At 44.8% G+C, this 12,780-nt stretch overlaps 2 non-coding genes across 2 annotated transcripts; one reads left to right on the top strand and one right to left on the bottom strand.

Annotated features, from left to right (window-relative positions):
- On the bottom strand, window positions 1-73 carry Trnar-ccg. The gene has a single exon. It is a non-coding gene; the product is annotated as a tRNA-Arg (tRNA).
- A 10,109-nt stretch (window positions 74-10,182) lies between these two features.
- On the top strand, window positions 10,183-10,254 carry Trnaa-agc. Its single transcript has one exon. It is a non-coding gene; the product is annotated as a tRNA-Ala (tRNA).
- Window positions 10,255-12,780: the final 2,526 nt, after the last annotated feature.

Here is a 12,780-nt window from a genome sequence, read left to right on the forward strand (position 1 = left end):
CGACCACGAAGGGACTCGAACCCTCAATCTTCTGATCCGGAATCAGACGCCTTATCCATTAGGCCACGCGGCCAGGCGGTGGGGAGGGGTAATCACGTAACAGTCAAACTAAATTTGATGGAATAGGGGTGGGGTTTTTAAATAAAAATAACAGACTTACTATAACAAAAAAGTTACTAATTTGGAATCAAAATTTACAGAGGTTTCTAAAATGTAGATTTGGGGAGCTGGAAAGAAGCAGGTTGGTCAATGATTCCTCCGTGTGAACGCTACTGTTTCCTACGACCCTAGAACCATAGAGATGTCCAGCCAGAACTCAGAGGACCTTATTACGCAAATGAGGAAGGGAGGTGCACTGATGTTTAGAGGGTGGGAATCAGAAAGGATTCTCAGCCGGCAAGCTTTAAAAAAAGCTTGTGCGAAAGTAAAAAGTTGGCTTAAGACTGGGAAAAAAAAATTACTAAATTTGCAAAGTCAGTTTAGGACGGAGGTTAAGAATGGAATCACTGGGAGGTGAAGGTAGAGAACCAAGAGTTCAAGGTCATCCTCAAATACCAAGAGTTCGCGGTTTTTCTGGGCTAACAGAGATCCTGTCTCCAAAGCAAAACGATAAAGCAAGATGAAATACAAGAGCCTTCTACTTTTAGACTCCAACGATCTGAAGCCATCACCTCTTTAGCTGCTGTTGGAGTCTTGTGAATTCAGCACAGCGCTCAGTCATGAATTTATTTTGATTTGAGGAGCTTTCTTGACTTTTATTTTTCCTGGAATATTTTAATGGGCAATTGGTTGACTCCAGTGATATCCAACCCACAGACTAAAAGTCCCCTGTAACTAGAGATTGGCGTCTGTGCAGGACACATTGGAATTGTGCTGAGTGCTGTAAACACACAAGGATGCCTGTTGGTGGACTCCCTCCTTTGTTTATTACTTTGTAACTAATTTCTCAATTTACTTAAAAAGACCAATGAAAGACAGAGTCTCAGACTAGGCTGTAGTCTCAGTCTCCTAATTGAGGGTACATGAATCATCATCATCATGAAGACATCTGTTACTTTGGGGTGTTTACTTTCATTTGTTCTGTTTATATTTGGTAGAACACATAAACACACAGCTAACTATTCTGTGGTTAGATCTTGAGTTTAGCCGGTGTGCGGGATAGTTTTATGTCAGCCTGACAGAGGCTAGAGTCATCTGAGAAGAGGGTGCCTCAATTAAGAAAATGCTTCCATAAGTTCAGCTTGTAGGCAAGCCTGTAGGGCATTTTTTTTTCTTCGAGACAGGGTTTCTCTGCGGCTTTGGAGCCTGTCCTGGAACTAGCTCTGTAGACCAGGCTGGTCTCGAACTCACAGAGATCCGCCTGCCTCTGCCTCCCGAGTGCTGGGATTAAAGGCATGCGCCACCAACGCCCGGCGGGCATTTATTTTTTTTTTAGTAATGCTGGGGGAGGGCTAAGCCCTGGGCTGGTGACACGCCTGGGTTGCTGGTCTTCAGTCTTAAGGAAGTAGGCTGAGCAAACCAGGAAGAACAAGCCAGTAAGCGGCATTCTCCACGGCCTCTGCATCAGCTCCTGCCTCCAGGTTCCTGCGTTGTTTGAGCCCTGTCCCCGACTTCCTTTAGTGATGGACCACAAAGTGGAAGGGTAAGCTAAATAAACCCTTTCCTCCCCAAGGTGCTTTGGTCATGGTATTTTATCACGACAATAGTAACCCTAAGACAGTTGGAATTATTTCCTTGTGGATCTCTTCCGGCCGCTCTTGGAAAAATAAAGCAAGAGCCACGAAGCTTGGTGAGCAATAACCACAGTGTTCGCTACTCATCCGAGTACCAGAGTCCTGACCTTTCACACACTGAACTCGTTCATCTAAAACGCCTTTTCCCTCGAGCTCTTCCACACACTCCCGGTTCACGCATTGCCATGATGCCCCAAACCGGGAGCTTAAATTTGGTTGCAAATTTTCTTTTTCTACCCAAGCTTCCGTGTTCTCTTTTCTCAATAATTTTCCAAGTTAATTTCTTCAAACACCGGAGGTAGGGATCGACAAAGAGCTCACAAGGAAACAGCAAATGCAGGGAGGAGCTTTCTCTGAATTTTCCTTATCTACGTAAAACCTAACCTTCCAAAAGTTAAAACAGTGAAGAGTTTCCCTGAACCTCTTCTAAAATCTCATCAAGCAGAGACTAATTCATTTTATGGGAGGCCAACGGTCTACACACCAGACAGGCTTTTCCAAATGCTATGCAAACCTCCCGAGGTTTTTCATCTCTCTTCAAATCATTCCTTTCTCCAAGTTGCCTGCATCTATCTCCTCCCCATCCCCTGTGAAGAAAGAATAGACACTTCTAGAACTCGCTCCATTTGGCATATTTACTTTCCATACCTGTGGTAGTTCCCATGTATGTAATTAATTTGGGTATCATTTCTTCTCTTAATCCTCAAACCATAAACTTAATTCAGACGCAATTACTGAATCCACAGGGGGTACAATAAAGTTTTTCTTTCCCTAAAGTTCAAGACATTTAAGAGTTTTACATGACTACATGGTAGCAAGCTTAGGAAGCTGATATATAGGAAAGTCATCTTCTACTGTTACAGAAAGAAGCACACAGAAGAAATGACAGGTACCAGGTAAGGCAGTTTCACTTTGAAAATAGGGAAGGCTGTGACCCAAACCAGGCACGCAACCGCACGGCAGAAGGAAGTTCACTTACTTTTTATTCTAACGCACTACGCGGTGACTGTACCACACTCCATTACTGGAAGCTTGGTCTCACAATCGGACACAGTTGGTGAATTCACAATCAACCCGAAGAGGAAGGATGTCACAGAGTCGAGTCTTAGGAATGTTCAAAGGCGAGCAGACAGATGCTGTACGGGGTTTCTCAAGAGAGAGGAGCTTTACGAACTACTGATCCTTTGTAGACTAGCCTACCTTCATAGAAAAAAAAATGTGCCTCATAATTCCCTCCCTCTTTATTAATACATTTTAATTTTTCCTTAAAATTCAGCCAACGTATGCTAGCTTTCTGAAATCTCTAGTAACCTTAGATTGTTAAGTGACTGGGGATTATTTGGGGAGGATAACTTCAGTGAGGCTCTAAACAAGCTTCTTTCTCTTTTCTTGCTCTATTTTCTTTGCTTTTTATATGATATGGATTTCAATCTGGGGCTTAACGTTTCAAATGAGTTAGTTTTCTTTGAGTACATAAATTGTAACTTCTGGTTCTAGTTTAAACTTACTCAATAGGTTTCCATTTGATGGGCAGACACATCTAGGCGTCAGTTGCTGACTACAACCTGCTCCGAATGACTGCGAACCCTGAACTTGGTGAAAGCTGTGGACCAGTCCAGCTGATGTGGATGCTCCCTGTCTCTTCAGCAGAGCCTGCGAACCAGATGCTTCTGATGAGTGCCCCATGGCCTGAATTCCCTCCTCACCTTCGGCTAGCCTTTCAGCCTACTTGGGCCCTAATAACAATGCCCTAATGTTAGTTCAAAGGAGTTTCAGAAAAGAACACATCATCTCATGCTCCCTGCCCAAAATAGGTTAAAATGCTGAGACAAAAGGGAACTCCCTGGCATGGGGGACAAAAATGGCTACTTATTGTGCCCATTGACATAACCAAAAAGAAAAAGCAGGCCCAGAGTTGTCAGTTAATGAATTTATTGAACTAAAATGGTTCTACAATAAAAAGACAGTTTGGTTCTTTATGTAGAACCATGGAACCAAAGAGGACATTCAGGATTAAAGTTACAATTTGGTTGTACTCAAGAGATCGGAGCTGCAGGGCCTGGTAGGCTGGTCACTGCCCTGGAAAAATCTGATAGCTAATGGTTCTTAGGTCCCAATAATATCTCATTAAACCCATGGGTAACCCATGACTGGGTCCTGTTACTGGTACTTGTGAAGGCGGAAAAGTAGGACCCAGCCGTGACAAGCTCAGTAGAGGCCTGGGTCTCAGTAGTTTACCCTGAGGCAATGCCTGGTTCCAGAAAGGCCACAAACTGAGACCACCCGGGCACCACCCAAGAACAAACCATCCAAAGGAAATTCCTAATGTCCCAACCATTGTAGATAGGATCCCCTGCCAGCACACACCCATTGCTTTTCACCAGGACACCCCTAGACAAATGTCAGCCAATCAGGGGTCCTGAACCTTAGAAATCCCTCACCCCCACCTTTGCTACTATAAAAACCCAACCCTAACTGAGGGGCTCTCTGTTCACTCTAATACGTTGGACACACAGAGAGTCAGACATTGCAAACTTGTGTAAGAATAATTTTACATACAGGACTCAGTCTCCTGTTGCTTTTGGGTGGACTTCATGATCTGGGTATAACACAAAGTCCATTAGAATCTCTTGGTGGGTTCCATCTGCTGGCTCCTCATTTCCCTTTGGCCTGCAAGACAGCTCTCCAGAGTGAAGAACTGAGCATCTGTTTTTAGGTACTTTGACAGCTGTTAAAGTGTCCAGAATAAGAGTGATGTCCCTTCCGAATGGATCCTAGATAGAGAGAGAATACATTTAACCATCATTTAATTTTTGGGATCAAACAATTGGAAGTCTGTCTATCTTGGCTGCAGGTAGGCACAGAAATGAACCAAGGTCTTATACCTGGGCAGCATTTTTCTTATCAAGAAGAACATCATTAATGGAAAAATAGCTGTCTGTGGATCTCTGTGAGTTCGAGACCAGCCTGGTCTACAAGAGCTAGTTCCAGGACAGGCTCCAAAACCACAGAGAAACCCTGTCTCGAAAAACCAAAAAAAAAATAAATAAATAAATAAAATAAAATAAAATAGCTGTCTGGATAAGTCTCTGGCTTTAAGTCTAATGTCCAGGGAGTGTGATCCCTTGGACTGTTAGGTAAACATACCAATCATTTTAATCTTTGGTTATACTTTCCTGTTCAGTGTTTAAGACCATGAAGGTGGCTAAATTAATCACTTTTTTGGGGGATACTATCAAGGCCATGTGAAGGTCACTTGTTGAGAGGAACTGTTGGCTCTTCTAGCCTTTCTTTTGCCAGTTGTTCCATCTGTGTGAGGAGAGGTCAAAGGCCTCACTTGACTATGGCTTTGCATTGAAATTTTTCCTCTGTTTAGACCTTGCTCTTTGTAGACTGGGCACTGGTTACTGCTCACTGGGTGGGGTCCCTAAAACCTCCTGGAACAAGATAACAGGTGCCTCCCTACAGTTTCCCCAGACCTAGTTGACTCCAAGTAATATTGTTGTTCCCTTTGTAATTTCTCTGACTTAACAGTATAGTCTCCAAGTACAATTATTGAACACCTGGAAAGTCACCTTCATCAGTCCGGTACTTTTAATTACTGTATAACATTTTAATAAATCTTGGGCAAGAAATGAGCACTTTTAAATAGATTTTAATTGTACATACATTTTTGTTCTTTAAGCCAATCCTTGTAATTACTACACAGATCAGACCAATGACTCTTTTTTATGTCACTTAAGTTTTTTCCTTATTTTATTAACTTTTATTCTTTGTGGTTTTCACATCATGTGTCTGATCCCACCATCTCCCCATCCCATCTGCACTTTGCCCTTGCAACCTACCACTGCAAAACAAAATTTAAAAAAAAAGAAAACCCAACCCAACCCAAACCAAACAAACAAACAAAGTAGAATAAGAAAGAAGAAAGAAAAAATTTTGTTGTAGACACTGTGATGTGGCCCGCTGAGTTGCACGCACATTCAGTCCTTTCGTCTTCATTTGCGAATGCTCATTGCCCTGAGTTCCGGTTCGAGGCCTTTATCTTCTGTCACATCATTGATAACAGGCTCTCATACCAGCTGCTCCAGACTTCTGCCGTTGTCCTGTGTCATGGAGATCCTGCAGTTTGAGATAGTGGGTTCATCCCCTTCTCATGTTATAACAGTCCATAGATGAGATGGACGTTGGGGTGTGGGTCAACCCACAGTTCGGTCCTAGGCCTGAGTGTCAGCTGGACTGGTCAGCCTGACAGCTTTCCCCCATTCTCTCCCAGCGCAGCCTGTTCTGCTCTAAGGCCCTCTGTAGACCAATGACTCTTTAAGTAGGCGTTTCATATACAGAAACTCTCATCTCTTGCTTTCCTTAGATATAGTTTCCGTAGACCTGCATATCTTGCTTGCTTTCTAGTTTTCTTTTCCATTATAATAAATCATCTAGCATTTATTTATTTATAGACAGGGTCTTACCATAGTCCTGGTAAGTATGAAACTCACTCTGTAAATCAAGCTGGCCTCTAACTCACAGAGATCTGCCTGCCTCTGCCTGGCAGCTGCTGGAATAAAAGGTGTGCTCTACCATGCCTGGCCTCATGCAGTCATCTTCTTCATATGGAAATCCTTTACAAAGAAAATTCCATTTTTACATCCTTCATGCAGCAACAGTGTCTCTAGAAACTGATAATCTGTCCTATGGGTCTTGGTTGAGATGTGCCTTCCTGCGTTTTCCCTGGGTCACTGCAAATTCCCACAATCTTTCCAGTCAAGCCATCTCAACTCATTAGCTCCCACTGGCAGACGGCTAGTACTGGCGGCACATGGCTGGGAAAACTCTAAGTCTCCTCTTATAACCAGTAAATACATCAGGCAACACAATTGTCAGTGTTAAAACAAAAATCCACCCCGGAGGTCTGGTATGATTTCTGTAGTTCATTATAAAAATGTGTTGAGTTTATCACCTGGCATGAGAGCCTCTGTTGGAGGGATCTCTGCGTCTGTTACTGCTATGATTTCATCCAAGAAGGTAAAAACCTAAAAGGAGAAGAGGATTGGGGCATGCAACTGATGCCTGTGGTGTAGGAAATTCTAGGGGTGCAGTGATTCCCTTAAGAGCTCCACCATCCTGTTTCATATGACACAGTTTCATGAACCAAGATGGTAGTGAAATCCCTGTCTTCACCATCTTGATGATGTAACTAGCCAAGATGGGTGACCAAGTGACCAGCCAACATGATATCAAGCCATATTCTTATCTTTTGCTTATTGTGAGTCATGATAAAATGAGCCCAGCGTCCATCAGGAACAAGTCCCTGTGGCATCCACATACCTCACAGATTGGTTATGGGCAATTATCTTTTTGTTTTTTCCCCCAAATAAACATCCAGGTTAGATTAACATGGATATAAGAGCTATAACCCTCCGGTATATAGGCCCTAAATAATAAAGAACAGAAGAAACAATCTTCTGGTCTCAATCCAGTGAAAGGGAGTTCATACACCTTTTCATAAATTGCAACTGGGACCACCAAACTGTGTCTCCTGAATCTTACTTAATCTTTCCTTGGTTCCTCTTAGCTGGAAAGGAATGGGGAGGTGCGCCCAATCCCTGTAGGTGTTGCTGTTCCCTGGAAGCACACGGACACAGTGGGAAGAACATGACCTTGATACCATTTTGTCCAACTCAAGCATGGCATGAATTGAGTGCACATTGTGACCCTCTGTGTTGACTAAAGTCCCTTAGAAACCAACTTGTTAAAAATACTTAATTTTAATTTAAAGCTTTAGTAGCATTGCCTGACACAGTTAGAAAAGCAATTGTCTTAGGAGCTAATGGTCCAAAGCAGGGTTGGATTTTACAGTATCAAGAGGCTATTTCCCTTCTTTCCACCAAACCTGATCTAAAGTCTCCCAGGTTCTCTGAGGAACCCACGGCAAGAGGAAACCATGCCAAGAAGGGAAGAGAGGGAAATCCGTGCCTAGGGAGAGAGGATATGGAGTTAAGTTTAAATCTCAAAGGGCTCTCTCTCATTGTCCAGTCTCTCCTTAGTCAGTCCAGAGGGTACTAAATCTTGTTGGGGCGCGGGGGGTGGGGTGGGTCTGGACCAGTCAGAGGAGTTGGTTGCCCTCTGTCTTGGGGATCCATTTCTTTCTTTCTTTCTTTTTTTTTTTTTTTTTTTTTGGAGCTTGGTTTTGGCAGGTTACTTCCCATTCAGGTCCTTAGGGTCTCAGCTCCTACCTTAGGGAAGGGGATTCTTTTGCTCTAAGTCACTCGTTCACTTTAAATCACTACTGGAATGTTCTCATCACCAAAGACTTAGCCATTCTTCACAGTATTTCTTACCTTGGGCTGTGCACACAGTTGCCTGGTCACCAAGGTACTTATTATGTCCTGGGAATCATTACAGATCTAAGAGTATCATTGTTCTTATTCTAATGCAGTGGTGGCTGCTTCATCCCACTGCTCAATCTCACAGTCTGGTGCAATTGCATAATTCATAATCTGTGGGCAGGAGGGTATCTTATAGCCAACTGGAAGTCTTTATTCCAGCTGGCTGGGACTACACCCAGGTATTTAAAGACCTGTGTGTAGCCTAGAGTGTCCAAAACACAGGGTTTTTGAAGGCCGATACCCTATCCTGGCATTTTTTTTGGCAACTTAAGGAGGTTGGGGTGACTTTATGTTAGCAAGCAGTTTGATATAAGCTAAGATAATCAGTTAACTGGAGAGGGAGGTTTGAACAAGCAGGAGGTTTGACAGAAGCTAAGTTAGCTAGGACATCCTGAGCACGGGTTCCGAAAATAGAGTTGGGTAATTTTCCATGGACTTCTCCATCAAAGAGTTTAAATTCTAGTTAAACCTAAAATGGCCCCAGCAAGAACACAAGATGGAGGTCTTGCATTTGCACTGTCTTACCCTGTCACAGAAGAGCTGGGGACGGGCATCTAGAGATGTGCATAACCAAGCAGTAAGTCTCAGCCAGCGATCTGATAGCGATCTGATAGCGATCTGATAGCGATCTGATAGCGATCGCAGATCTGCTTCCCCAAGGTGCGCTGGGAGAGACTTCGCTACTGCCTGGCAACCTACATCCTTTGAAAGGATCGTTCTTCTTGGAGCGGTTCTGGAATACAGAGAAGTCTCCTTACTTTCTTCAACGTTCCTACTTGATGCTTGGGCATTTTAGTTTCTTACCACCGGAAACTGGCTAGAACCGCAAGATTTTATGGCCCACCCAAATACAGAGACTCTGGTCCCAAACCTTCCTAGTGACCCCAAGTGTTCCTACTTTCGGCGAGAGACGGACTAGAAGGACCAGCTTTCTGATTCCACGCTTTAGAAAGCGGGTCTTCTGATTCTTGGAGAAAGCGCGGGAACAATGGAGACCTGGGGCTTGATGAAATCCGTCGTTCCTGTCTTGAGCTCTAAGGACGCAGTCTCCATTCTTCCTCCTACATCGTGTGTTCGCTCTTAACCGTCAGCAGGAATGCTTGGCCACGTAGGAGACACGCCTCTGGATTAATTGAGGGAGGAAGATACACCCTCAACATGGATCTTCCTAAAGAGCAGCACAAGATAGAGAGGTCCAAGGAAAAAGCAGCGAGCACCTTCCTCCTCAGATTCCCCTTGAGGGAGTGGCACTATCGCTACCGCTGGTGTCCACTGGTGCCAACCGACTTCAACTTCCAACATGGACTCAAAACCAGCGACTCCCAGCTTTCATGGTCTCAACAACTATTGGTCTTTTCAGCATGCAGCTAGCTACTGTTGGACTACCCAGTATGGGGCTTGTCGGCTGATCCAGTATATTCTCTTTTATAATATAGGTATCCTATTATTTCTGTTCCGCCAGAAACTCCTGGCCCCAGTTTTTACTGCTGTACCAAGGCTGAGAGAGGGGTGGAGAGTGCTTGCGCTTGCACCAAAGGACCCTGACGCTGCGGAGCATGAAGGATTGTGCAGACTTCCATTCTGCGTCTTTTTCTTGATGGAGACTTCATGGGGGGTGGAGGGCGAAGTAGTGTCCGCGCCGTGAGTGGGGTGGGGTGGTGGGCCCTTGCGCTGGCGCCTGCTGCTTCCCAGGGTCTACACGAGCCCGCACCCGGCTGCTGGCCAGTCCGCAGCCGAGTACGCTTTCCTCCCAGCCTGCTTTGTTCTCTTCACCTTCTGTCACCACACTGCCGGGTCTGCCACCTTTCACATCAGAAATCACCATTCAAACCTCTCTCTGGAGCAGCCTGGCAAAATACCTGCGATCCGCCCTAGGTCATAGAAGGTTCCCTGGTCGAGATCCAGACTTTGCAGGTCACCTTATCTTTTCTTGTTCTAGCTTGACTTCCACACAGCATCCGAGACGCGGTGCTCAGTGTGCACCATAAATTAATTGCAGGACACCTGCCGGCTGGAATGGCAATATCCAGTCATAAGAATATTTCGAGAATGTCTGCCCACGAGGGGGTGTAGCTCAGTGGTAGAGCGCGTGCTTAGCATGCACGAGGCCCCGGGTTCAATCCCCGGCACCTCCACTTTTCAAGGTGTGTACAGAATACCTTTTTTTTTTTTTTTTTGAGTCTGGTTGCGTCCTCTGTCAATTCCAATCCACAGGAACAGAAGCCAAGACCAAGGGAGTCAAAAAAGCCTGTTCACTGGTTCTCGCATTTTATGTCGAAGCGCTTCAATCCAAAACACAGCATGGCAAAAATGCCTGGATACAGAGAGCAGAGAGGACAGTCTGGGAGCAGGCAGGGACTAGGAAATACGAGAGAGGGAAGAAAGCAATCCGCAGTGGGAAATCGGAAACTTTCTCCTTTCCCCCACTCCTCCCACGGCAACTTCCCCTTCGTTGATCCTCCATTTGGTTCCTGTCTTCCATTTTTATATCTTGTGTGCATTCAAGTAATTTAAAAAGTATAATGCTGGTTTCCATCCAGATAAAAGTGCTTGGTTGGGCTAAGTAAGTTTAATCAAGCCCGAGGCAACGAAGGAAATCGCAAAGGCCACACGTCACTCGCTTCCTGCTTTCATCTCGTATTTTGAAGGGCCTCACGTACGCAAGTGTGAGTACTTCACTACACACTTGCAAACTTCCTGCACAACACGGGCCACCTTTCAGGATGAGGGGCGCCAACACTGAACGGCGGCCCTCGGATCGGAGCATCCGGGGACTCTTTGCACTGACCCTGCAAAGACAGCCCAGGTAGTTCTAGGAGCTTAAACAAAGATGTGCACCCCAGGCCTGGGGTTGTGATGTCAATGTATACCCCCTGGTTTTTTTTTTTTTTTTTTTTTTTTTTTAAGACAGGGTTTTGCTGACTTCAAAACACACAGACCCACTGTTTTGGGCATGTTCCTCAGAACATGCAGCATTCCCTCCAAATGGAAACATTTGCTCCAGGCAGAAAGAGGAGCCTAGGAGATTTAGGGCAAAACTGGAACTTGAAAGATTCTTGAGGGCCCTTATCTAGCAGTTAAAAAAAAAAAAAAAAAAGAGTAAACACCTGCTGAGGGCTGAGACTGACCAGCTTGATAGCTGCTCAACCTGTCCAAGCACCTTCCGCCTTTTCAGAGGACCCATGCTGGCTCAAACTGCTGTAACTCCACAGCTTCGGGGAGATCAGCCACCCAGGCTGAGGCCTCCACTCGTGCACACACATGCACATATGTGTGTAATTAAAAAATAGTCTTTAAAAATAATTTCATATTTACTTTAAAATACTTGTTTCTTCTTCCTCCTTCTCCTCCTCCTCCCTTCTTTTAGACCAGGCCTCCAGCAGCTCAGATTGGTTTCACCCTGAGCCTGTGGCTGAGGATAACCTAGAACTCTGGATCCTAGCCTCCACCTTCCAACTAGTAGGATCAGAGCAATTTGACGTCACACCGGGCTCGAAAATGTTGACTTTTGTTTGTTTGTTTTAGGTTCAGACTACAAGGACTTTTCTAGCCTGAAATTTGGTAGGTAGGCCAGGCTGGTTCCAAAGTCATAGAGATCCATCTGCCTCTGTCTCCTGGGATTTATCCCAAGATTAAAGACACGCACCACCACACCCAGCTACTATAGATTTTGTTTGTTTTGTTTTTCGAGACTTGATTTCTCTGTAGCTTTGGAGCCTGTCCTAGAACTTGCTCTGCAAACCAGAATGGCCTCGAACTCTAGAGATCTGCCTGTCTCTCCCTCCTGAGTGCTGTGATTAATGGCGTGTGCCACCACCGCCAGGAGGCTAATGTTGATTTTTAAGAATGTGAATTTGTATTATTTCTGAGAGTAATGATTTTTTAAAATGAGAAATTTAACTTTGGTTGGTTCGGTTTTCAAGACAGAATTTCTCTGTGTAGCCCTGGCTGTCCTGGAACTCTGGCTGTAGACCAGACTAGCTTTGAACTCAAAGAGATCCGCCTACTCTGCCTCCCCAGTACTGGGATTAAAGGCATGTGCCACCACCACCCGGCTAAGAAATGTATTTTTTTAATGAGGAAAAACTAAGCTTTTTATCTTGAGACAGTATTTCCTGTATCCTAGGTAGCCCTCAAACCCCCTTTTATAACTGAGAGTGACCCTGAACACCCGGTCTTCCTTCTGCCTCCTAAAGGCAGCCACATGCTACAATGGGTCTCTTCGGTGCCCGAGATTGGACAGAAGGCTTTCTGTGTGCTAGGCAAACACTCTACCAGAAAAGCTACGTGAGGAAAATCCTAGTCATTTCAACACTGAAGTGATTTCTCTATCCATAAAGATCCTAGAGGATTTTCCAGATAGAAAAATCTTTATTATTCTTGTTTCGTTTTTCAGATAGGGTCTCACTCTGTAGGAAAAATTAGTATGAAACTTAGGACAATTCTTGGGTCTCAGCTTCCCAAATGCTGAGTGTTAGTGTTCAGGCGTCTGTACTGACCTGACTTTAGGGAATATGTCCTCAGCTGTAGTCACTAAGAGCACCTCCTGTGCACGTTCATTGTGTTCCCTTTTAAAAGGGCCCTGCCCACCTCCCCTCTCTCTTTCTCTGTCTCCATCTGTCTCTCCCCTCTCCTCCCCTCCCTCCCCCTCTTCTCTTCTC

Source organism: Microtus ochrogaster, unplaced genomic scaffold, assembly GCF_000317375.1.
Source record: "Microtus ochrogaster isolate Prairie Vole_2 unplaced genomic scaffold, MicOch1.0 UNK66, whole genome shotgun sequence".
Classification (NCBI taxonomy): domain Eukaryota; kingdom Metazoa; phylum Chordata; class Mammalia; order Rodentia; family Cricetidae; genus Microtus; species Microtus ochrogaster.